This window comes from Equus przewalskii, chromosome 7 (assembly GCF_037783145.1).
Source record: "Equus przewalskii isolate Varuska chromosome 7, EquPr2, whole genome shotgun sequence".
NCBI lineage: Eukaryota > Metazoa > Chordata > Mammalia > Perissodactyla > Equidae > Equus > Equus przewalskii.
Window position 1 is genome coordinate 37,808,177 of NC_091837.1, and position 26,299 is coordinate 37,834,475.

General features: G+C 41.3%; 1 long non-coding RNA gene across 1 annotated transcript; it reads left to right on the forward strand.

Annotated features, from left to right (window-relative positions):
• The first annotated feature begins 2,946 nt into the window (after positions 1 to 2,946).
• Positions 2,947 to 10,071, forward strand: LOC139084798 (uncharacterized). The gene is made up of 3 exons (XR_011542550.1): positions 2,947 to 3,019; positions 7,902 to 8,228; positions 8,725 to 10,071. It is a non-coding gene; the product is annotated as an uncharacterized lncRNA (long non-coding RNA).
• The last annotated feature ends 16,228 nt before the right edge of the window (positions 10,072 to 26,299 follow it).

Consider the following 26,299-nt stretch of genomic DNA (forward strand, 5'->3'; position numbering starts at 1 on the left):
AAGGCCCCGGGCCATGGTCCTCAGATTTCAGCTCAGAATAAACTCACCCAAATTTTCATTTACAGATTGGTTATGGATTATTTTCACCGACAATACAATATCTCATAACAAAGAACAGAAAAACTTTATGTGTGGAAGAAATTTTATATTGGAAAAAATGTAGCAAAATATTTAACATGATGTGTTGGAGTGGAAAACTGTGTAAAGTTTTTTTCTTCTCTTCTCTATATTCCAAAGATTTTTCCCCAAAAAATAAATTGCTTGTATAACTTTTTAAAATGTGTTTTAAGGAAATAGAATCTGCTGACCTATACCTAAAATAATAAAGCTATTTCCCATTAAAAGGAAAATCAGATTTTTCAACGTATACATTCTCTGTACTTCCAGTTCCCTTTAAAGCTGATCATATTGATCCGCATTACACTTTGCTCTCATCCATACAATGTACCTACTGCTGCAGCGAATGGAGAAGGAAAAGAAAAGTGGCTCGAAACTTGATGACATGTAACAGTCTGAATTCCTAATGTGAATTTGGTCAATCTCTGATGCCCCAAAGACCATCTGTCTACCTTTAATGTCTCAGATAACCATCCATATGTTTCAGATTTATCACTCTGGCCCTAGTGCATTTGCCAAACTCATGAATATTTGAATATCTAAAAATGATTGCATCAACAGAAAATGTGACAGATTTACAGCTGGGTTTTTCCTTTGGTTACCCATTGCCCTGCACTAGTGCTGGGACTTTGGGGAATTCAAATTAATTTCATCTGGAGGGATTTAAGATCCCAAAAGAAAGGACTTCCATAATAATGATAGCGAGCACTAGTCGAGGGCTTACTATGTCCTGGGCCCCAGGCTGTGTGTTTGATGTATATGATCTCTTTTCATCCTCACAACAGCTCTGCAAGGCATGAAATACTATTAACCTGTGATATTGTGATTAAGTATATATTTGGACTTCATCTCAGTTTCTGGCACAGAGCTCCTGAAACCCTTGTAATTTCCTAAGTGATAAGAGCCAGAAAGGTGTCTTTTGTTATTCATAACAAGCCCTTTTCAACCACACCTGGGTTTATGTTAATGCGGCAGTTTTTGGAAAGCCCCTAAGGATGGGAGCTTGTTGCCTGGAGAACCAACCATGTGATTGGAGGGTTGACCTTTCAGTTCCACTCCCTGCCTTCTAGGGTTGGGAGAGGGGCTGCAGGTTGAGTTCAATCACCCACGGCCAATGATTTAATCAAGCATGCCTATGTAATGAAGCCTCCATAAAAAACTAAAAAGGGGGCGTGCTGGCTGGCCTGGTGTCATAGTGGTTAAGTTCACGTGCTCTGCTTCCGTGACCAGCGGTTTGCAGGTTTGGATCCCGGGCGCAGACCTACACACGGCTCATCAAGCCATGCTGTGGTGGCATCCCACATACAAAATAGAGGAAGATTGGCACAGATGTTAGCTCAGGGACAATCTTTTTCAAGCAAAAAGAAGAATATTGGCAACAGATGTTAGCTCAGGGCCAAACTTCCTCAAAAAAATTTTAAAACTCCAGAAAGACTGGGTTTAGAGAGCTTTTGGCTTGGTGAACATGTGGAGATTTGAGAGTGGTGCTCTCAGAAAGCATGGAAGCTCTGTGTCCCTTCCCACAAACCTTGCCCTCTGCATCTCTTTCGTCTGGCTGTTCCTGAGTTATATTCTTGCATAATAAACTGGTAATGTAGTAAGTAAAATGTTTCTCTGAGTTCTGTGATCCACTCTGGCAAGTTAATCAAACCCAAGGAGGGGGTGGTGGGAATCTCTAATCTCTAGCTGGTTGGTCAGAAGCACAGGTGATAACCTGGACTTGTGAATGGCCTCTGAAGGGGGGGGCAGTCTTGTGGGACCGAGCCATTACCCTAGGGAATCTGATGCTATCTCCAGGTAGACAGTGTCAGAATTGAGTTGAATTGTAGAACACTCAGCTGGTGTCAGAGAACTGCTTGCTTGGTGGTGCGGAAAATTACCCTGCTCGTCAGAATTGGTATCCAAATTATTCAACACCATTTTACAGGAGAGGAAACTGAAGCTGGCAAAAATTAAATGACTTGCCATGGTCACATAGACAGAAGGTGGCAGAGCTGGGACTCACACGCCTTCCTTCCTTGGTGAAGGTAATTTCTCCTGGGCTGTAGTGCTCAAACCAGCTCATATAACAAAGTCACCCCAATTTTGATCTGTAGATTGATTACAGATTATTTGCATTGACAAGAGAAAATATAAACATGCAATATTCAGAATGAGAAAGAGCAAATGACTACATAGGCAGAGGATGCCTTTTAAAAAGTATGTACAAGTGTATGCTAAAAACTTTGTTGGTATTAAGAATTTTCCTAGCCTGAATTCAATAAATACTACTTTATCTAAAACATAAACATTCTATGACAGGGATGGTTTGAGTTTCTTTTAACACTGGAAGAATGAAAGCATTGATTGTTCAAGAGCTAAAACTGAAAACCAGATCCATTTAATGTTCTTCTTTTCAGGAACCGTCTGCTAGGGCTGAGGGGAACATTTCCCATGAAACCACTGCGATCTCTTAGAACAGCATAAGGTTAGAGCCAGAAGTTACCTTAGGAGGCAACTCTGCCAGAAGCCTCATTTTCCAAATGAGGAAAGCTGGATCCACTTTCCAAACTCACTTAGCTAATTAGTGAAGAGCCTCTCAGACAGAATAAAATCAACGTGTTGGCAAATGAGCCTTTTCTCTGAGAACTCCGTTAGGACAAGCCCGTTCTTCCTTCAGTTAGTTGTTAACGTGATTGTTGTTGAGGGAGATCTGTGATTAGTCCCCTCGAGGTCCAACCATCTCAACAAAGCAGCTCTCACATCCTCGCTCAGAGAATCCACCACCTCAGAATTTGGAACCCGCATAAACGTCTGAACCTACCACAGCCCGCCTGCATGACCCTGTTACCCAGCACCAGGTTCACTGTGGTACATGACAGAGACTCTCAGCCAGGTCTCAGGATATGTGGGAATATGCAAGGTAATAATGATTTAAGTCAACTCTTTTTCTTTTTTTTTGAGGAAGATTAGTCCTAAGCTAACTGCTGCCAATCCCCCTCTTTTTGCTGAGGAAGAGTGGCCCTGAGCTAACATCCGTGCCCATCTTCCTCTACTTTATATGTGGGACGCCTGCCACAGCATGGCTTGACAAGCAGTGCCATGTCTGCACCTGGGATCCGAACCTTCGAACCCCAGGCCACTGATGTGGAACATGCGCACTTAAACGCTGCACCACCGGGTCGGCCACTAAGTCAACCTTTTTGTGTTACTCTGACTAGTGGGGACTTCCAAAGACAAAGAGGAAGAAACCCTAAAGTTTAAAATGTCTTACCCAAAGAAATTCAATCCAGTAAGTCAAATTGTAGGGTGTAAGGTGGTCAAAGGGGGCCCGTGAGCATGAGAGAAAATACATCAACATGCAACATTCAGAATGAGAAAGGGCAAATGATTACACAGGCAGAGGATGCTCTTTAAAGTTTTTTCAATTTCCTCCCCTATAACTCTTCTTCGTCTTTATCTTCTTCCCAAATGTGATATTTCTTGCATAAGTCCCCTCGTTTGCTTCCACGTGAATGCCAGTACCTTTCCTCTATTCACGCTGCCTTTGTGCCTCACCATAGCCTAGACCCATCTATGAAATAGTCAGCACCGGCTTCTACCGCCCTCGCCAGGAGCCTCTCCTTCTCCCACTCCTGTACAAGGCACATGCAGGACAGTGGCCCAGACCTCGCCTGCCTCCCGCTCAGGCAATCGTATGTCTAAGTGACGTCCACCTCAAGGAGACATCAACCACACCATTTGTAGACAGAAGGCCTTTGGAAAGAGTTGATTTCCCTTCACTTCTACTATCTCCCTCCGTTCTGGTGATCTTCTAAAGACACAAAGCCTTAACTCAAAAGAATCAGCTCCAGTAATGTATGGGTATGTCAAGAAAGCAAGAGAGGGATTTGGAGGTGGAGAGGGTCTATAGAAACTCTGACTCATGCTACTGAAACGTCTGTTTTACTGGATTGCAGCTTGCACCCAGCGTTGCTCTAGCTCCTGAGTAAGTTTAAGGTCTGTCTCCCTCAGATTTCCACTTCCTGAGCCCTTTCTCATCAGACCTGCCTGAGAACTCTTCCTCAGTGGTGTCACTCTCCTTGAGCTGACCTCACAGGATCCAGGAGCATCCTGACAGCAGCGTTTAGGGTCTGAGATCATCTCTTCTGCTGGAGTTTTTCAGGTTTTGGGGCTTCCCTTAAGAGCAGCCCCGCCAGGGCAGTTGAACCTTTGATCAACACTTTCTCGGGCTTGGTTTCATCACTGTTACTATAAAGAGAGTAAAACAGTACCTGTGAGTCTTTCAGTCTAAGAAAGAGCAAAGCAGAAGCTTCCACACAGAATGCAGTTTTGTTTGGGGATAAATTAAAAACACAAGTAAAGCTTTCTTGCCAAGTGAATATAGACTTTGATATGTATCTTGTGCCTAAGGGTATCTGAAATGAGTACACTCAATGCGAACAGTCTCTCCTGAAACTTCATCAAGTACAGGCTGGCAGTGGGTAACGGCTTAGAAGGCCAGTCTGGGGTACAATCTACTATGCAATTCTACCATTTTGCAAGTGACTAAACTTCTGGGCCTTAACTTATTCATTCAAAAAAGAAAGAGTAATCCAAGCCTAGTTCATTGGAATAGCATTAGGAGGTACTATCACTGATAGCATCCACTGAAATTATACGCACAGTATATGAAGCTTTGTTTTTTGATATATTGAGAGAATCAGAGAGCCAGTTAAGTAATCAATCATTGTAATGAATTTTTTCCAATTACATTGCCCCATAGTCCATACGATCGCCCTAAAAACTGCAGATTCATGGACTTCAGAGTTGGGAAGTACCTGAGTGGTCATCATATTACAACTATCTCTCTCAACAATTCTGTGTGTTCTTGTCTTCTCATCACATTCCCAAATACCACAATTTTTGACAGCACACTTGAAAGGTTCAAACAACTCACAACCAGACCAAACAAATCAGCAACAATTTGGATGCTGTCACCCTTCAGCACTGCGCCACTGTTGAGTAAAACTCATTTCTGTTTCATCCCAGCTTGTCCCAACTAACACACCAGCTTTACTTGGTGTCAGCTGGAAACGATGCTACTTACTCACAGCAAGTTGGCCCCTCTCTGTGCCATTCTTCATGATCTCAAAAGGCTTAGCTCAATGCCTTCCTGACAGACATTACTTAAGAACATCTTTCTGACTGGAGCAATAAAAATCCATTTCCATATTATCTAAATTAGGCAACAGTCCCGTGAATGATCTTGGATACAGCAGAGTGCCGTCATACAGTGATGGAGAAACATTATTCCACCCTAATGAGATATGATGAAAACAGAGGACCCTGAATGGGTTATTAAGAAATCTGAATTGTTGAATGGGTTCTTCCACTAATTAGCTGTGTGGCTTTGGGAAACCAGCCCTCAGTTTTCTCAGTATCTATGAGGCATTTGGAAGACTCATTCTCTTAGGAGTCTTCTACTCTAAAGTTCCGTGGTTCTTATACAAGGACCGCAGTGGTTCCCTGAATGGTGTTACTGTTAGACCCCACACAGATAGTGCCTGAAAGGAGAGCAATGTCACAAATAAATTGGAAGACCTGTTTTTCCTGCTACGTAATGAATAACCAATTCTGTCATCAAAATGTGCTTAAGTCACTGGCATAGTAAAGGCTATGCCAACTGGCTATAGAATTGAAGATTGGGAACCAGACAACATCAATTTCTTGACATTCAGAAAGATAGGTAAAAGGCCAAATAGCACATCTTTTTTCATAAATGCATCATCATATAATGATTTGTGTGCACATAATCATCCCTTCCCTATGCTTTTCATCCTTCATATAGACACTTTTCAGGTTTTTGAAGCTTTTATCAAACACGGAGAAAATGTTTCATTAAATACATACCCTAATGCCATGAAGTAGTTTACTAACTAAACCATACGATGTGGAAAATTTAAAAATAACAAATTAAGTAAATGGGGAAAAGGTAATAGTCTTTACCACATTTAATGATTATATAGCTATCATAAAAGAAAGTAATAATAACTTAAAGAACTCAAGTTATCTTCTATAACCAAAGTATTCGTTGTACTGCAAGTGAATTAGCATTTTCTTATCAGTGAGATAGACTTCTTTTTTCTATTCTGAATTACAAATTTAATGAATTTTTAATTTATTTTTTCTAAATCTCTTGAAAATTATTTTTATTTTTTCCCATTCAATATTGGCATTCATATTTGGGCAAACAACTTGGTTTCAACAACCTTCAGGTCACTGCAACATAGTGTGGCGCCCAAATCCATACTCACAAACCATGGAACGGCTTCAGGAAGTCTCCAATTCCGCAAAGTTATAAGCAATCCCTTCATTAAAAAAAAAAAAAGATACTTGATCCAACATAAAACGACCCTGGGAAATTTCACCCAGGGGTTGACTCTCTGGGCTACCAGAGCAGTGCGTCAGAACTCCCTAAGACGCCAGAATGAAAGTCATTAAACACCTCACAGCAGAACCAGCCTTTCTAAGGACGGGTTCACTCCCAGCATGGGGCAAGACCTCCATTCTGGGGATCAGCAGCATCCGAGGGTCTGCTCTGATCTGAGTTTGAACTCCTGTAGGGATTCCTATGTCAAGGCTCCAGAGCGCCGAACACTTTGGATTTCGCCTGGGCTCACCTTCCCTCTTGCTTTAGTCAAACTTTATCTGATAGTCAGCTTTGCTTTTTGTAAAAGGCTGAAAACATCCCCCCAAAGATACACCCTGATCTCTGGAACATTAAATGGCAAAAAAGAATTTTGTATATGTGATTAAATTGAGGATCTTGAAATAGGGAGATGACCCTTGATTTCCCCAGTGGGCTCTCAGTGCAGTCACAAGTGTCCTCACTGCGAGGCACAGAGAAACTTGACACAGATAGAGGAGAACACCGTGTGAAGATGGAGGCAGGGACTGGAGAGATGTGTCCACAAGCCAAGGACCACCAGCAGCCGCCAGGAGCTGGAAGGGGCAAGGAGCAGATGCTCTCCTGGAGCGTCCAGAGAAAGCTGGCCCTGGCACACCTTGATCTCCACCCAGTCCTGTTGATTCTGGACTTCTGGCTCCAGAACTGTTAAATCTGTTGTTTCAAGCCATCAAGTTTGTCGTAATTTATTGCAGCAGCCACAGAAACCTAACGCAATTTTCACCTGGACTTTCCGTTGTTTTGCAGTGATTGTGACCTCAGAAACAAATGTTTGTATTAAACACTCCTGAGAGATATTCTGCAGACAGTGACTATGCTTGTTGTACCAAGGACCTCTCTCAAGACAGTTCTGCTTGAGAGAAACATCCATTTTTGTTGACATTAAGAAGTAATTCAGCTTGTTAAACACAGGAAAATGCAATTTTAGATTCCACTTTTAGCAGTTAGCGCTTCTTTATGTGCAAATAGAATTGGCATTCCTATTCTAACTAGCAGAAACTAATAAATAAATTAAATTCCATTTCCAAACTACTGAACCCTTATAATTATATTATTTATTATCTGTCTGTCCAGACCAAATCCTAATTACAGGTCTCAGAAGAGAGTTTTCAGATAAACACATTATCTAAAACGTGATAGATTTCAGAGGATTTAGTAAAAACAAGCAACTCCTTAGAAGAGGCTTTTTTTCCTTGTTAATATTTTGAATGTAGACTGCCTTTGAGATCGATGTAATTTCCAACAAATGTAATGTCAAACACTTTTATGCAGAATTATAATAATTGCTACTGTGCTGAGTTGAGACTGTTGTGTAATGTGTTTCATTAACATGAAATTCCCATTTTAAACATTTCAGCCATCCCCATCACCTCTGACCAGCACTGCTGCCGCACGGCCACATGACCACGGAATCTGCCAGCCGGGAGATGCCAGTGCTCTCAGGAGCCGGACAGTCTCCCTAATCTCTCATCTCATGGTGAAGCCGTCCAGGGCAAGGACCGAAGTGTGATGGAGCATTTCCCACTCACCCAGACACGGAGCTGACGACATCCCAGGGGAGAGCTTTCAAATGCCAACATTTGCGTAGAACTACGGTTGTTTACAGCAGCTGGGATCTGCTCACTCTAAAGTGACGTTTCACAACAACAAAACAGTGAAATGGAGCCCATTTTGTTTATGAAGTGTGAGTAAAGAGTAACTACTGGGCTGGGTTAAGCCCTTCAGGAATCAGGTCAAGGGGGATGCTGAGTTCACCCGGGGCTTTAAATAAGCAAGGAGCCCCTCCTTCGGCAGATTCCAGCTGCACCATCTCCAAGCTCCCACCTAAATAGCCCGCATCTGTGACTGGGAGGAGTGGGGTGGACACTGGGAACAAGGCCAGCCCTGGATCAACACTTGCTCAGCACAGCCACGGAGGAGAGTTTAAGATTTGGGACAATCAAGATTAACGTGGGCTGAGTATCAGGGTAATCATCCAAGCGCAAAAATGTGGGTCTGGTGTCAGAAACTAGCTTGCCAGGTGACCTGCCAACTTTTGTTGCTTGAGTTCTTCTCTAAAATTTTAATGTTGGTTGAATTGTGAATAGTCTATGTATGCCTGGTGTGGAACACAGAGGTTTACACGCGCCTCTGGAATGAGAAGCTGTGACTGAAGCAGAATTTCCTATGTTGTGTTCCAGAGAAGACTCATCCTAAGATATGCCCCCTGGAAAAGAAGGACGGCAGAGTTAAAGCAGCTGGAGACAGGCTGCATATTGAGCCCTCTGTGTGGGCAAAGGAATAATGGACATTAGCGTATTCAAAATTCTGAGAAGTCTTGGTGGCAGATATCACTATTTGCTTACCCAAAACTCCTTCTCCCCTCCTTCCATACCAACAGGGACCCAATATTTAGAGGAGGTGCCATGCAACTGGCTAAACTTTACATTGTCAGCCTCCTTTGCAGGTAGGGATGGAAATTTGACACAGCTCTGGCCACAGGGGAAATGACACATGAGACTGACTCAGATGATTAATATCATTTTCATCCTTTGATCTTCCCTTTCTTCCTTGCTAAAGTGGAAATGTGGTGGCTGGTGCTTCAGCGGCCATCTTGAGAACTCAAGGACAAATGTCAACAGAAGAGAAAACTGTAAAAAACTTGGGTCTCTAATGAAATTGCGAAGCTTCATATCAGCATAGCCTGACCACGTTCAGATTGACATTATATGAGAAGAAACAAATTCCTAATTTGGTTTAAGCCTCTGACCTCTTGGGTTTCTGCTACTGGCAGCCAAATGCAACTCCTAACTGATTCATCCTTTTGAAGCCAGCATGTGCAAACTTTTGGAATGTGCTTTGAGAAATGCTTCATGTGCACATCCACTGATCCTTAAACATGTTCACGGGACTCTCCTGTTTACTTGGAAGGCTGCACTTTTGACACTGTTTGAAAACTCAGTCTATCGCTTATAACTACACCTTTTAACTGAATAGGGGCCCCAACAGCAGTCACAGCATGCACGCTCCTTTCTGTAATTCCACCAACGTTTGGTTTCTCACAAAGTATGGCGATGCTGGCTGAAATCTCTCAGAACCTAAAGTTCGGGGGGAGTAGAATCTATCATTTTATTAAAATTAATTGTTAAATATATAATACAAAGTGAATTCAGCATCTAAGCTGATGGCACTTATAAATGGTTATATGAAGCTAATAACAGCAATTCTTGGTTCCAAAGCCTATAAATTTGGGATACCAAGGACGAATACAAGTTGTTGGCACTGGACATCTTCAAAGCAGGAGGAGCCCCTAGAGTTGTACGATTCTGCCCTAGGATGCAACTGGTTCAACACAAGAAAATCTAAAGTCTTAAATTTGAGATCTCCTTTGGAGAAATTTGACTGTTCAAATCAAATTATTGCCAGATCCTAACCACAATTGGCAGTAAGTCCTGCTGAAAAGGAAGTGCTAGTCTATGTAGTATGTAGGCTTTTAACAATTCTGATCTGGAGAGATGGGCTTAGTAAAGAAGATGTGTGGTGTTGTGTTCCTGCCTCTCTTGTGATTCTGCACATTTACCTCCTGTGGGGATGTGCTGTGATAGGCCACGTGCCGGGAGCTGGGAGAAGACTCACCTAAGATTGAGGACAGTTCCAAGGGTCAATTGCCCACTGTGGATTCGCAGACAACAGACAGAGCTTACAGGCAGGCCTCACATCCATGTTTCTGTAGCTGGAACCTAGAGGAGTCTAAATGTGCGGGCCTGTGATCATGAGTGTGGAGGGTTGGGGGCATGTCACACGGCAGTGGAATGCATCTCAGGCTCTGGGATGCACAGCTAGACTACCGTGGCTGAGGGAAAACCTCTGTCGACATGATGAGGAGAGAGGTGGTGTGCGCCCAGCCCAAGGCTCACTGTCCTGCAGTCTTCCCCCGCTTCCCCATTTGCTAATGGAAGGGACTCTGAGGGATAATGGGAGGGTGGACCTCTAGGATAAGGGGCCTGAGTCCTTGACTAACACATGGAAGGTTGCCCACCAGCCAGAAACATAACACATAATACTTGGAGTGAGAAAAAATAAATGTGAGAAGAATCTATTTCTCACTCACTCAAGGTCCAGGTGATTCTCTGGGAAACTTGCTCTTGATCCAGTCTGGGATGCTTCTGTTCTGTAGCCTGCCCATGTTGGCCTCAGTCTCCGTGCCAAGAGAAGGGAGTGTGTGGAGAGGGATTCTTGACTTCAGGTCCAAGTGACACTAGTCACATCCCTCCCGACACATGGGCCAGAACTAGTGGCACGGCCCCAACCTAACTGCCAGGGCCTGGGAAACAGAGTAATCCCATGGACTGTTGGGAGAGTGTTACTACATCTGCCACATGAATGCGGGGAAGAAGGACTCAGAGGAAGAGCCCTGAGGTAGGAAGGAGCATTGCATGTTGGAGGAAAGGGAACAAGACAAGGAAGGCTTGAATGTTGAGGGCAGAGGGATGAGCGCATGAGAGAGAGCAGCTGAGGTAGGTGGGGTCCAAGTGCAGCAGATATGTGGGAACACCTCTATTCTAAAAGCCCTAAAACCTCAGGAGAGCTGGGTACATGACATACATTTGCACTGTTAAAGAACCTTCTCCAGGCATGACCAGGTAGGAGGCTGTTTTGGGTGATTAGACTAGGATGATGGCTTTTGGGATGGAGAACTTGGTGATTGGATGTGCAGTGAAGGAGATGTAAGTGTTAAGGTTGAGGGTCAGGAGTATGGACTGTGTAAACGATTTGATAGTGGTACCTTTGACAGAGACGTGGAACACCATGGGGAGGACCAGCCAGGAAAGGATGCCCAATATCAAGACGAGCTGTGCATAACAAAGTAATTTCCTAGTCCCAGAGAATGGCTTATAGTTGAAAGAATATGTCAATGTTCTAGTGAAAATAACCAGTTATGCAGAAAAGTAGCTGTAGAATAGCAGCGTCTCCTACTTCTGTCCCATTCAGGGCATAGAGGAAGAATTTGATTGTACGCCACTTGCATTGTGAGTAGATAAAGCTGAGCTGTTCTCCCTTCTCCTCCCCTGACCGAGCACAGTTTCCCCAGCTCACCAACCACTTCCCACTTAAACCAGTAAAACCAGCCCAGATTCCAAGTCCCTGGCAAAGCAAGTCAACAGGCATAACTCCCCAGGGGCTTAAGACGGTGGCCCTTAAACATCATGGCACACCTCGAGAGCGTGAAAAATTAGTCGTAACTGTGTCTGACCCCCAAAGACCCTGACTTAATTGGTCTGGAGTGTGGTCTAGACATTTTGGAATCTTGTAAGCTTCTCTAATTATGCTTCCAGTGTGTGGCTGAGGGGAGCGCCTGGGCCAGGGAAAGAAGAGGAAGGCATAGTCCATACCTCTCTCCTCCTACTCAACAAAGGTTTTTGTTTTTTTGAATTTTTTTTTAAATTAAGATATAATTGATATATAATATTATGTAGGTTTAAGGTGTACAATGTGTTGATTTGCTACACTTATAAAATACAATACAATTTCCATCATGGCATTAGCTCAACAAAGGTTTTCTGAGTCAATTACTTGGTGGTTTGGAGTCCAATAGTTGTCCTGGCTCACAGCAGACACTTAACCCAAAATTTGGGATCCGATAGCATCACTAGCCTTTTTGTAGAACTTATTATCTGTCAATAATGAGCAATTGTCCTCCTCTCCTTCTCATCCAGGCACGCTCTGCAGATACATGTGAAAGTTTGCACTGCCGAGGCTAATTGTACACAAACACTCCACCGAATTAGAGCGTGTAACATTTTATCATGTTAGCCACCAAGTCATGTCCTCCAAATCAGTCTAGATAAGTCAGCACTTCTATGTTTTTGTCTCATTTCATTGCTTATTAGAACTAATAATCATCATAGTTTCTACTCTAACATTCATACTAATGGATTTTCAGGAAAACACTCAGCTTAGAAGGTGGTTAGTAGCAGACAGCCAGCAACCTTGCTGATGAACGCACAGATCTCCCAGCTTCTCAAAGCACCACTGGTCAGCTCTGATTCTATAGTCATGCCACAATGTCTCTGGCCTATGAATTAATAGTAATCACCCAACCGTGATGGGAAAATGGAGCAATCGCCCAGAAGCATGTGGGGGCAGGTGGCGGGAGGAGATTTGGAGATTTGGTGCGGTTATTAAGAGCTGTTAAATTTCTGCCTTATAATCTGGGAGACAGGTTTTATAACTATAAGTAGGTCATTTTTGTGTCATTTGCCTGAACAATACAGATAGACACCCAGCTGTATTATTAAGCTAATCAAAAGGATGCATACTAAGAGGCCGTGATAAAAATATGGCACCTCCAGACACATCTGGTTCTCTCCACAGTTTATGTAGTGACGAGTACATGTTAGAGTCAGACCCTTGAAAAACACCTCATCTTGCCCACTATTTCATCCTTAGTACTAGCACATAGTGGGTCCTCAGCACAAATGCAGAGCCCTCCCACACCCCAGAATGATATTTGCGTTCCAAACTAGGGAAAGACTTGATTTGTTCTGAATGAATCATTAACCTTTGTTGGTTTCTTCTGACCTTGATTAACTCAAATAACAACAACCACAATAATATTAATAGTTGATGTAGTAACTGCTTACCATGTGCCAGAAAATCCTGCTGTCATTGCCAAATGTTACCTATGTAGTCCACACCCAACCCTATGAGGCTCAGATATTACTATTATTCCCATTTTACTTCTGAGGAAACTGAAGCTTAAATGCTGATGGGGGAAATTTGGCAGCCCATGTTAAACAAGCAGTGTTTTTGAAATATTTGGGCTAAGGTTTTAAAAAACAAGAGAGTTCACATAAAAATCTAGATTTCTGAATTTTCTTTAAAAATTTGACGGTATGGCAACAAAGAGTCTGCATAGCCACATGACAAGAGTTGACTTGGCCCACAGTATGCTCTGCACGCACCTTCTGATTTGCCACCTCCCACCTGGCCCTCTGCCCTATTTATACCACCTCTGTGGCCTTTAAGGCATTTGCATTTCTGGGCCCAGCTTAAAGAGGTTATGGACTCAGATATGCAGTGCCAGAGCTGGACTTGGGTCTGTGTGTCTTCAAAACCCGTGTTGTTGCTCCTTAGAGTGTTGTAGAAGGCAGCATGCAGGGCACCTGACTGTGTCCCTTTCCTTGTCATGACTGGAAGGGGTCAGTTCTTACCATTTCCCACGACCCCATGACTCACCCTACCCAACACATGTACCACTCCCCACCCCTGTGGTCCAGCCACACATGCCATTGATGCAGGTGCATGAATCAGTGTGACTCTGTCAGATTCCAGACTCAGGTGAGGCAAGACATATAGATGGGCTGTTCCTGGCACTTGGTGAATGTGGCACCAGCTTAAAGCACCGCAGAAAACCCTTCGGCAGAGGTTACAGATGGGAAAGTTAGAAATGTGAATACATTAAAGAGACTAACCAAAGAGAAGCAAGATTCACCCAATAGATCTCAAAAGCCTAACCAACAACTCAGTTTTCCCTAAGACCACCTAATAGTGTGAGTTATCAACTCAGACTCACTAGACGGGCTCACGTTGGGATCGGCGAGGGGCCGTGGCATACCTCCTCGTAGGACCTAGGTCATTTTATGGTCTCCAGAACCAAGGCTTTAATGCTTTGCCGGGGAATATAGTGTTATGAAGTTAATAAATGGGTGCCTGGATTTTAAAATAACGTATTTTTTTTTTAAACTTGGAGAATGGCTCCATTGCCCAATTACCCAAAGAAACCCCAGTGGCTCCATGCTACCTCTTGTCCCTGGTGACAGCTAATATTTGTGAGGAAAAGTACCAGAAAAGAAAGCTCCAAAACCAGGGTTCAGAACAACAACACAAGTCTTAATTCAGAATTGGTAGTTCAAAGCAGCAAACAAAGGCAGTTTATAAACGGATGGGGCTGGATTAACATGCGCAAAGACAGACTGGGCGCCCATCCCATGGAAGAATTTGAAAGGTTCAAAGGGCCCTTGTGCCCACAGTATCATACCACAGCCATCTAGAGGGCTAGTCCTTACGCAGGATCCCAGTCAGAAGACAAGCACCAAGTCCTAGCATGATGGGAGAAGTAGCAAATTAACCAGCTAACATATTAGCAAAGACCCATTTATTTGGCTAGTCTGCTCTACCTTCTGGCTCCCATCATAGATCAGAGGCGGGAAGAGACACAAGCAAAGAGCTAGGAAAGGTTGTGGGAAAACTCAGGCTCCCAGGATACTTTCCGGCCCTGGAGGGCTGTGGTAGGTTCTGACCCATGACAGAGCAGGGTGGCCGGGCAGCTGGGGACCCCGGGGGGAGGGAGGAGTAAGGCCATCAAAGACAGCTCCCGGGGCTGGCCCCATGGTGCAGTGGTTAAGTTTGCATGTTCCACTTCTCAGTGGCCCAGGGTTCGCTAGTTCGAATCCCTGGTACAGACATGGCACCGCTTGGCAAGCCATGCTGTCCCACATATAAAATAGAGGAAGATGGGCATGGATGTTAGCTCAGGGCCAGGCTTCCTTAGTGAAAAAGAGGAGGACTGGCAGTAGTTAGCTCAGGGCTAATCTTCCTCAAAAAAAAAAAAAAGATAGCTCCTTCCTTGGCTTATGAAAGGTGCCCATGACTTACATGCCACAGGTAACCCATGACACTCCCGTGCTCCTCCCGTGAACTGAAAGGGAACCAGAGAGGAGCGTTCCTAGAGCAGACTCGAGAACCCACCCGGGGGAGAGCTCCCTGTGTCGCTGGCTTGCTGGCTGTCTCCCCACCACAACCCCAGACAGCGCTCAGAGAGACAAGGGAACTGAACTGGGAGAAAGGGGAGAGGACAAACAGAAGAGCACCTTCATCCTCAGCCAGGAAGGCATCCTCCCAGCCCTTAGGGTAAAATTAGGCCAAGTCAGGAGAATTCCTATCCCCCTCGAAAAAGCTTTGTGTAAGGGTTACTTATCGACATGAGTTTATTTGTGAATTCTCTTTTTTGATCAAACTATGAAAATAAGGTTTCTTAGAGTATCCTGGTTTGGGTGGTAGATATCTTCTGTGAGAAATACGATGCCCTGCATCTTCAAGAAGACATTTCCATGACTCCTAGGCTGCGTCAATTCTGTGTTTGCTCCCTGCACACTGCATGTAAGGATACCGTGCATGTCTTTCTCGAGGAAGTAACAAGGGTGGAGAGAGAAGTAGAATCATACCGTGTGAGGTAAGATTGAAAGAACCGCCAGTGTTTACCTGGAAAAAAAAAAAAGGCTTAGAGTGTGAATAATTGTTGCCTTCAAATATTTGGTCTGTCCAGTGGAAGAAAAACTATATTTATCCTAAGTAACCCAGGATGGCATAGCTAAAACCCCTAGGTAGAAGTTACAAATAGGAAAACTTCGATGATATTAGGAAGAGCTCTTTTATTAAGTAGAGCTGACCCAGTGGGGAATGGGCTGCCTCATAAGAGAATCATTTAATTCCTCTGAAGTGTTCCTACAGGAGCTGGGCGTCCGCCTGTCCCAGCATTGGAGAAGGGATTCATAGAAAGGCTTGGGAGGTCATTTCTAAGAGTCTTTGATTCTATATTTCAATTTTCTTTAAGTTGTCTTTTTAGGGCAAGATTGTTTATCTAAAACTATTCAACACACTGTATGGTGTAAACATGACCATGAAAGCTTTTGAACTGTGATGATATTGAGGATGCCAATGACAAAAAGAAAACTGTATCCCCCAAATGAATATCGTGTCTTAAACTAATATCCTTCTCATCGGTTAAGTTGAACTACATAAGAATCAGCAAGCACTACAGAAACTGGATAAATCAGGAGAGGAGAGAAATATAAAATACCAGAAAACTCTAGTGGAGTTTTTTGTTTATTTTTATTCTAAGGTTTCTAATTCTATAACCACCTATTCAAAAGATTGCTAAAAGCATGAAAGGGTCAGGAGACAGAAAACACAGAAAAATCTTTACCTCGAGTCTCCAATGTGAATACACGTTTTGTACAGAATCAGTTTTCAGAATCTAAACTCATCTGGACCCCACTAGTAGTGGCACCATCTCAGAAATGAGTCGCTTTGTTAATTTCCAGAGGCATCTGCAAGAACTAAGACGCATCCAGGCACTGCCTAGGTATAAGGATAGGTTTTGGAAGTGGGGGAAATACATTTTCCGCTGTAATGTAAGTTTTGAGGATCTTGGAAATGTTGAATCATTTTATGCAAGTTTGTATACTTTAAGCAATGATATATCCAGAAATAGTTTATCCAGGAATTTTTTAACATAAAGGGAAGTTAAATATACACATATATGTATATTATATATGTATGCATGTAAATAATAGATGAGATTCACAGCAACTGTGATTTGGAACAAGCTGAAATTAAAAAGCACCACAAAATTGACTTTGTTTCACTTGTTACATATTCACATGGATCTCTGTTTAATCTTTACCAGACAAGTCAATGAAAGACGGCAAGAAGGCGTGGGGTCTTTGTGTGCCTGAGGGGTTGAGGACGTCACCGAAGCAGGAGGAACAGCCAGAGCAGGAGCTGGAGCTGGGGCACAGGCCTGCCTGCTCTGAACAGCCATGGTTCTCTGACAGCTACCAGCCTGTGCTTCTTTGCCAACACAGACCCATCTAGAACTAGGAAGATCTTAAACCCACACAGTGTGAGAAGCATCTTCAGACCTGGAGCAAGTTCCTCCAAGTAGGGCCCCAGATCTTCCTTCTTGTGCTTATTGACCTGCTCATCACATATTGGGACAGCACCTACTAGGTACGTCTATAAACAGTCTCTATCCTGAGGAAATGAGCACTCTCTTAGGGCAATAGGAAATCTGCTCAAATATCACAGCACAAGCCACCATGGGGCAATGGTCTCAGAAGTGTCCCTGAGAACTAGAATAGTGAGGGCCAGAGGCGCCATTCTGACCAGGAAAATCAGGGAAGTCCCTGGACCGGAGGTGGCGTGGGAGGGGCATAAAAACAGCTTTCCCACAATTGGTCCCTTTTTAATAGTCTGATAAAATACCAAGTGAAAGAAATAGGATTTTCATTTAATAAGACTTTTTTTTTTTAACTCAAATAATGTATAAAATATCCTTACATGTATATGAAATGTTAAACAAATTGCCTGAAAATACCTGTATAATTCTGTTATTGAAGAATTCAACTGAGTTTCTATTTATTCAGAAAGTTCAGAGAACAAAATAATTCTCAACAAATGACTTATAGACGTCTAAGTTGCTAATTTTGTAGCAAAAATGAGGCATGGAAAGGGCTTCAGCAACTCCACCAAAATCAGATGCCATCATGATAAGGCACTCTCAGCTTTGTGGCACAGTGACCGGCTGAAAAAGCTCCAAACCAAAATATCCCTTTGTTAGCCAACAGCGCCCTCTTATGCTACGAAAAGAACATAGTATTTTTGTTGTTAAAATAACGTATTTGGATTTTCTACTTCCTAATGGCACACTATCATCTTGCCTTGACTTTGTCTAGACAAATGCACAGCAAGCAGGACACAGGCACGGTAAAGCATGGAGGCCCCCAGGAAGAAGCCCCTGACGACAAGGGACAGAGGGCGTGGGTCTCAGCAGGTGATGTAGGGAATCAGCATGGGGGTAAGTCAGTGAAATCTGGGCAGTTTAGCAGAAAACAGAAGATCACCGACTGCCCTGAGCAGGGAGACGTTGTGAGGATATATATTTAGGAAGATGTCTCAAATCAGTGATTTAATAGCTTTCTAGCCTGCTAAAAAGATTGACTGAGTTGCATCTCCAGAGCAGCAGCTGACGACATAGGAGCACTCCATCGTCTGACCCTCCTCATCCCTGTGCGTGTGTGACCTTGGGCACGATACCTTCTCCCAGCTTCAGTTCCCACATTTGTAAAATTCATCAAGGAGTACTTCCTAGGGCTATTGGGGCATTGAATGAGACAATGTGTGCTATTTGGCACACCTCTAAGAAGCAGCCTCTGAAGTGGAACGTGGGTGCAACAGGAGGCTGTGGGAATGCTCTGGAACACCTGAGGGGAGCAGCAGGGCTGTGCACAGGGAGAGGCTGAGCTATGATGGAGATGTGCTTCTCCCTGTGTCCAGGATCTGTCCCAGTATTCAGGAACTCGGGAAACATTTGCCAAGGGAATGAGTAAAGAATGGTTTAATGAATGGAGCTGTCATGCAGCAGTCTGCACACTCGCTTGCCTGGAGAGCACTAATCAGGTTCACAATAGGTTTGATCTTTGCTGTCTCAGACAAGTCATCTTCAGATCCACCCGCAGTGAGTCGATACTCTGGCCTGGGTCTTCCAGTCCTGTGCTCCCACCTCAGCTTCAGTTCTCACATTGCCAAAAAATCCCGTGTTGAAAGAGCAAAAGCATTGCTTAAAAATCAGGAGGAAGACAAGGGCTCCTGCTTTCTGGGCTACTATTTAACAATTTACTGGTGGCCCTATCCAATTAAATACAACAAGAAACAAAAGAGGTATAAATATTAGAAAGTTAATGATAAATTCATTATTTTTAATTTATATGATTGTCCACATAGAAAATCCAAGATAATCACTGAAAAGCTCTTGGAACTAGTAAGATAGTTTAGAACCAGTACCATATAATAAGATAAATACTTGAAAGTTTACAGATTTCCTACATATTCTTAGAAGAACTAAGGGAGAAGTGCAATGAATAAAAAGTTCCGTTTTTAGTAGCTTCAAAATATTAAAAATACCTCAGACTAAATAAGAAATGTACAAAACTATATGAAAGAAACTATAGATTTTCTTGAAGTAGCTTTTAAATAGCGTGAATAAATGGAGAAATCTACCATGTTCTTAGGGAGATAGGTACAATATTATAAAAATGTCCTTTCTACACAAATAATTTATCAACAAATATTAGTTCTAATGAAATTCCCCAAACAACTCATTTTTATAGAAGTTGATAAATTTATTTTAAAAATTGACTGGAAGAGAAAATTGCATGGAATACAAAAAAAAAGTAATGAAGATACCTACTAGAACTCAAACATAATATAAACCTATGATAATTAAATGTATGTTTTTGCATTGAAAAACACAGGTATCCATGGAATAAAAAGAGAATTCTGAAAGAGACATATTTATATGTGGAAACTTAGAATATGATAAAAGTGACATTTCAAACCAGTGGGGAAGAAATCAGGTAGTGTTGGGGGAATTATCTTTCAGTTCAGGAAAAAATAGAACCAAATTCCTGATACCTGCACTCCCAAGTTTGTTGCAGCATTATTCACAATAGCCAAGATATGGAAGCAACTCAAGTGTCCATTAACACATAAGTGGATAAAGAAAATACAGTCTATACAGACACTGGAATATTATTCAACCTTTAAAAAGAAGGAAATCCTGCTAATTGTAACAGTTCAAAGACATTGCTTACAAAGATGTTTCTAACAAGCTATATGCAAGATGTGATCACTATCGTATTATTTTGGTGAATGAAAATATAGCAACTCTGTAATGCACGTAGTGAAGTTATTAAAACACATTTAAACCAGATGTTTCTAACAAGCTACTTGCAAGGTGTTTCCATCACAGTGTTATTTCAGTAAATGGAATTAATACCCACACTGTAATGCACGTACTGAACTTATGAAGAACACCGCTTATAAAGACAAGCTACTTTAAAGGTGCTTTAATACAGTGTTTTTCAGTAAGTGGATTTAATAAACACTGTATTATATGTAGTCAAGTGTTTATAGAAACTACTTATAAAGATATTCCTAGCAAGCTACATGCAAGATACATTCCACACAGTGTTATGTCAATGAATGGAAGTAACAGCTACTCTGTAATGCCTGTAATGAAGTTATTAAGAACACATTAACAAGATGTTTTTAATAAGCTACTTTGAGGATGCATTCAGCACAATGTTAATTCAGTGAATGGAAGTAATATTCACTCTGTAAAGTATATAGTGAAGTTATTAAGAATATATATATATTTTTTCTTTTTTCAAACCTGTGTGGAGAAGTTTCCTGGGCTGGGAGGAGAAGTGGTGGTTAATTCTGTTGCTGGGCCCCTGCGCAGGCTTGGGGATTTTTTTTTTTTCCTAAGATCGGCACCTAGGCTAACAACTGTTGCCAATCTTCCTTTTTTTTAAGGATTGGCACCTGGGCTAACAACTGTTGCCAATCTTTTTTTTTTTTTTTCTTTCTGCTTTATCTCCCAAAACACGTCCCCTCCCCCCGCCCCCGTACATAGTTGTATATCTTAGTTGTGGGTCCTTCTAGTTGTGGGATGTGGCACGCCGCCTCAACGTGGCCTAACGAGCGGTACCATGTCCGCACCCGAGATCCGAACCCTGGGCCGCTGCAGCGGAGCACACGAACTTAACCACTCGGCCACGGAGCCGGCCCCAGAATATATTTAAACAAGATGTTTCTAACAAGCTACTTGTAAGATGCAGTCAGCACTGTGTTATTCAGTGAGTGGAAGTAAGGGCCACTCTGTAATACATGTAGTGAAGTTATTAAAAACACATTTAAACAAGATGTTTCTAACAATTTGTTTGTATTATGCTTCGCCTGATTATTTACACAAACGCAGTAAGAATAGTGATTGTCCATGTAGCTCTTTTTGATATTGCTTTGCTGGAACCTTGTAAGAAAGGTCCAAGCAGTCCCTCAGAGCCGTCTGGTCATATCTGAGTTTATCCACCTCAAATGTAACAGTTCTAGTCAAAGCTTTGCTAATGTAGCCAATATTTCCATTTTCTTTTATGAGGAGAATAGACTCTCATCGAATTTGTGTAAATACATATATTGTCATGAATAGACTACCTAAGAATTGCCAAATTCTGGAGGAATTGGGTAAGGAGCAAAAGATAAATGCTTCAACCTTTGTTGCAAAGATACGCTTTATCCAATGGTTATAAGTTATAGATAGCTTAAAGAAGAAGAGAAAAAATGGGTCCTTTACATCTGGAAAAACAATTTAAACAGTCATTTTTCCCTCAGAGCTTTAGACATTCTTACTCAGGTCAGTGTTATGATCTTAAAGTTATCAAAAACCTGTATTCTAGAGTATTTGTCAAAGGTTTTCCCATGAATCTCTTTGGAGATGAAACATATTTGTAAAACTCTCAGACTAAAACAATAACTGTCTGTAAATGACAAAAGATTTAAAAAAAAGCAATGGGTAAGGATCAGATGAGGATTTATTATAATGCAATTGCCAGGGAAATTTGAGTATTTTTGTGACATACATTTTTACATGGTAACTAGATTTACAAGTCATAAAATTGTACTAGGACATATCAGAATTTTAGGAATTTTGTATAGCTTTGGAACACTCATCTCAATAATATTCACTCATTTAATATAATCTAAGAAAGTCTATTATCACTTATGTAATAATACTTCCAATTTAATTTAACATACCAAGTAAGTGTAATTAATGTAGTATCTCTCTTTTTATAAGGAGAAGGAATAAATCTTTTGAGCTCTTCCAGACGCCCCCTGGAAAATTCCAAAGTTACATCCAGGTCAAAAAGATTTCACTTAGAATTTGAATTTTGAGGAAGCTCATCAAAAATATCACAAGGTTTGGACACTTGACCAAATAGGATCACAGATAATTATAAAGTATACTTAAGTATCTATTTAACCAAAGTAATAATAAAATGTCAAAGGCAATGCAAAAGGTTACATAGTTGTAAGCAAAACTTAACTCTTTTAATACGAAGACAGTTTTCCTAAGTAAAGACCTGATAAAAGCAACACAAGAAATTATTTTGCTAGAAAACAAAATTTCTGTTTTCTAGGCATATTACTTAAAAGGTAAAGAAGCTTTCACAATCTGTTATCAAAAGCAGACCAATGGCCAAAAAAATCTTGTCTTTTTAACAGAAAAGAAAGTAAAATTTTAATTTTGCATTAGGTTACTTTTGATATTAAAGTTCATTTATTCCAATCTTAGCCAGTCCTGACTGCATGTAGAATTGCTTTCCCAAGATTCCCCTCCATAAATCTTCTACAACTTTCTTTTTTACATTAAGATTTTGTCTTATGTTTCCTTTGTCCTATTTTGTCCTATATTTCATTTTGAAATAGCCAACCTCTCTTTAGGACAAAATTCTCTTCTTTTCCCTCAATAAAATACATTTCCACTCCTCAGACTTTCTTTTACTGAAACACACATCCTACTTTCCTCGCATATGGAGATGTTTCCCTTTTTACTTCTAGTAGCTTTCATTACATATATTAGAATTATTAACCCTTAGAGTCCTTAACTCTTAGTGAAAGCTAAGAAGTAAGCAATTGTGGACTGGCAAATTTGTAAATACGTTTCATAATTTCCAGAAGCATACACCCTTTTAAATAGTGCAATTTTTCAACGTGGCACAAGACATGGTTACTAACAGATGCAAACTTATCTTTAGTGTTTTTGCAATAGGAAGCCAAAAGTAGATAAACTTATGTTTAGCAATTAATGTTTTTCTTATTTGGAAAAGATTTAGGCATTCAATGACTTTCCTTTATTTAGTTTAACTTAGTGTAAGCTTTGATCTTATTGACATATATTTGAATTACCTGCTTTTAACATTCACTCTTGGATTAGACTTTAAATAGCCAACCATCATCTTTAATTACTTTCTTGCTGACAAATTCTGAAAGAGCAACAGTGTGAGCCTATCTCATCAATGAACCAGACAGATAAAAAACAGTTGCACATTTGGATTACACCCAATACTAATAACTCTGAAGACAGGCCTGTTTTTATTTTACACCAACAAACTTAAACAAGCTTTTATTTTAAGGATTATCCCAGACATGTAAACTTGAAGACTTTTGGGCTAGTTTCTATATTTCTGAGGGTATACTTGATTTATATAAATGCTTAGTTTCCTTTAAGCCAATTAAATAGAATGTTTTCACAAATTAATTTTCGCAATACCATCTGGAGGTAGAAAAATACTCTATAACACGTATACAAAGACATACATAACATATAAGACAGGCACAGATAGAGATCGTATAGCTTTCATCTAAGAAATTTTAGCCATGTCTCAGGTACAAAATTCAAAAGAATAGTAGGATCCAAATTGTATTTCTGGCAGATGTGCTAAGGTAGTGGTCCTTGCTCAGATAGTCAAAGAGGGCTTTTTTCCCAAAGATGTTTATTTGCATGCTATCAAATTTCAGAATTATTTCCCCCTTTTGAGAGAAAGAAATTCCAGCATGGTACTTTTCTAAGTCTCAGCCTAACAAATGAATAGGAATGGAGATGCAGAAGAAAAAGAGAAAGATAGTGTCAGGAGTGGAGCCTTAGCACATGATGGCTGCTTGGGCGGAGTCTAACAAAGGAGCCAGGGAAGATGAACAAGATAGCACTTGAGACAAAGAAGACGGGTGAGGGAAATTCAAGGAACAGGAGGGTGCAGAAGCCATTTTGTTCTCCTTCAGCCTTTTTTTTACTTGTTTTGGCTGATTTAGACATGATGTCCTATAGTAAGACAATTTTAGAGTTTTGTGCACGTCCTCGACACTCCAGCCTGCAGCCAGACACAGGAGTGAGGCCATCCAGGACCAGCCAGCCCCACTGACACTTTGACGGCAGACAATGAGAGAGCAGTAGGCCACCTCAGACCAATAAGATGATTTCACCACTCAGTAAAATAGTGAGCTAAAGAACTTATTGTATAGTAAAATGTCAGTTCTATAATCTAGGCAGTAGGTATGCAGGTGTGCACTGTACAATGCTTTCAATTTTTCTGAAAGTTTAAGAATTTTCAAAATAAAATATTAGGGAGAAAAAAGGACCATGGAACTGCCTGATTGAAGGACACGTTCCTGGGGAAAATAGCTAATGGATATCATCCTGTTTAGTGTCTAAATGATATTGATATCGACTCTGATATCAGTTTCCCCACATTAAACCCAGCATATATGGGGTTAAAACCAAAACACTCATTCCCTGCTTACTCTCTGGCTTCCTGGCTCCAGAATCCACTATCCTCCATGGAGAGAGACACCGTCAAGCACAAGCACCTGGACTATCTCCTCCCGCAAAGAGATATGGGCTGGTGGGAAAGCTGCTGACCAGCAAGGTCATGAGCTCCCTTCTCTCTGCAAGTGTCTCAAGGCCAAAGACAGGCTGGTGGGAAAGCTCTGACCAGCAAGGCCATATGCTCCCCCTCCACTACGTAAAGCCCCAAATAAAAACCCTTCCTTTTAGCTTTTCGGGGAGTTTGGGATTTGAGCGTTAGCTGCCCTCTCTCCTTGCTCAGTGCTGTGCAAAAATAAAATTCCTACTTTCTTCCACCACACCCGGTGTCAGAGATTGGCTTGCTGCGCAACGGGTGAGCGAACTCACTTCAGGTTCGGTAACAATATTCACATTTATAGTATATTATTGATTGTCAAAAATGCTATTTTGAACATTAAAAGATAACCATAAAAGATATTTTAAAAAACAACTAGTTGTTTTAAGTCTGTAGTTTTGGAGGTGGCTTGTTATGCCTCAAAAGCTGATTGATAAACTGAGGTGTCTGGTTCTCTGAGCTTTACAGGGAAAGCTTAAACCTCTCCCTTGTATGATGACAGCATCTCATGACGCCCCATCTTTCTAGGGATCCTGGGGGAGTAAAGGAGCTTATATTTTGCCTGGTCATCTTTGGCTTAAATTTCTTCTTGTCACTGAATTGGTTAGACTTTTGTAACCACTGCACCTACACTGTTGCTGTTCCACAAGGCATGAGCCAGACACAAAGGTCAGCCCCCCTTACTGACTGCCAAAAAAAAGAGGAAAAAATCTCACACAAGGCTATGCTTTTATTGAGGTATATTGAGGTATAATTTACACTGAATAAACATCCATTTAAAGTGTACCATTTGATGAGTTCTGATAATTTTATACACCTGTGAAGCCACCACCACTAACATAAAAAAGAACGTTTTAATCACCCCCAAATGGTACCCATCATCTATGATTAGTCATCTCTATGTTCTGGGCCCTGGGCAAGAACTGGACTGCTTTCTGGCACTATATATTAGTTTGCACTTTCTATATTTCATATAAATGGAATCATCCAGTATGTACTTTTACGTGTCTGGCTTCTCCTACTCAGGGTAATGATTTTGAGATTCACTGCATTGTTGCATATTAATGGTCATTTTCCATTGCGCTGTGTCATCTTCCATTGTATGGATATAGTGCCACAGTTTGTTTACCCATTCATCTGTTGATGAGCATCTGGGTTGTCTCCACTCTTGGCTATTATAAATAATGTTGCTGTGAATATTAGTGTACAAGTATTTGTTAGAACATATATTTTCAATCCTGCTGGGTAACTATGTAGGTATATGTTTAATATAGTGTAGTTGATATATGTTTGGTTTTTTTTTTTTTTTTCAGAAACTGTCCAACAGTTTTCCAAGGTTTACCATTTTGCTTTTCCACCAGCAGTGCCTGAGAGTTCCCACTGTTCTGCATTTTCACCATCACTTAATATTGTCAGTCTTTTCGACTTTAGCTATTTTGATGGGTTTGTAGTAATATTTCATTATGGATTTAATTTTTATTTCCTTGATGACAAATGATATGAAGCATCTTTCACATGCTTATTGGTCATTCATATATCATTTGGGGTCAAATGTTTGTCTAATTCTTTTGTTCACTCTGAGTTATTTGACTACTTCTTATTGAATTATAAGAATTATCCACATATTCTGGATATAAGTCCATTGTCAGATAAGTCCACAGATATGTATTGTGAA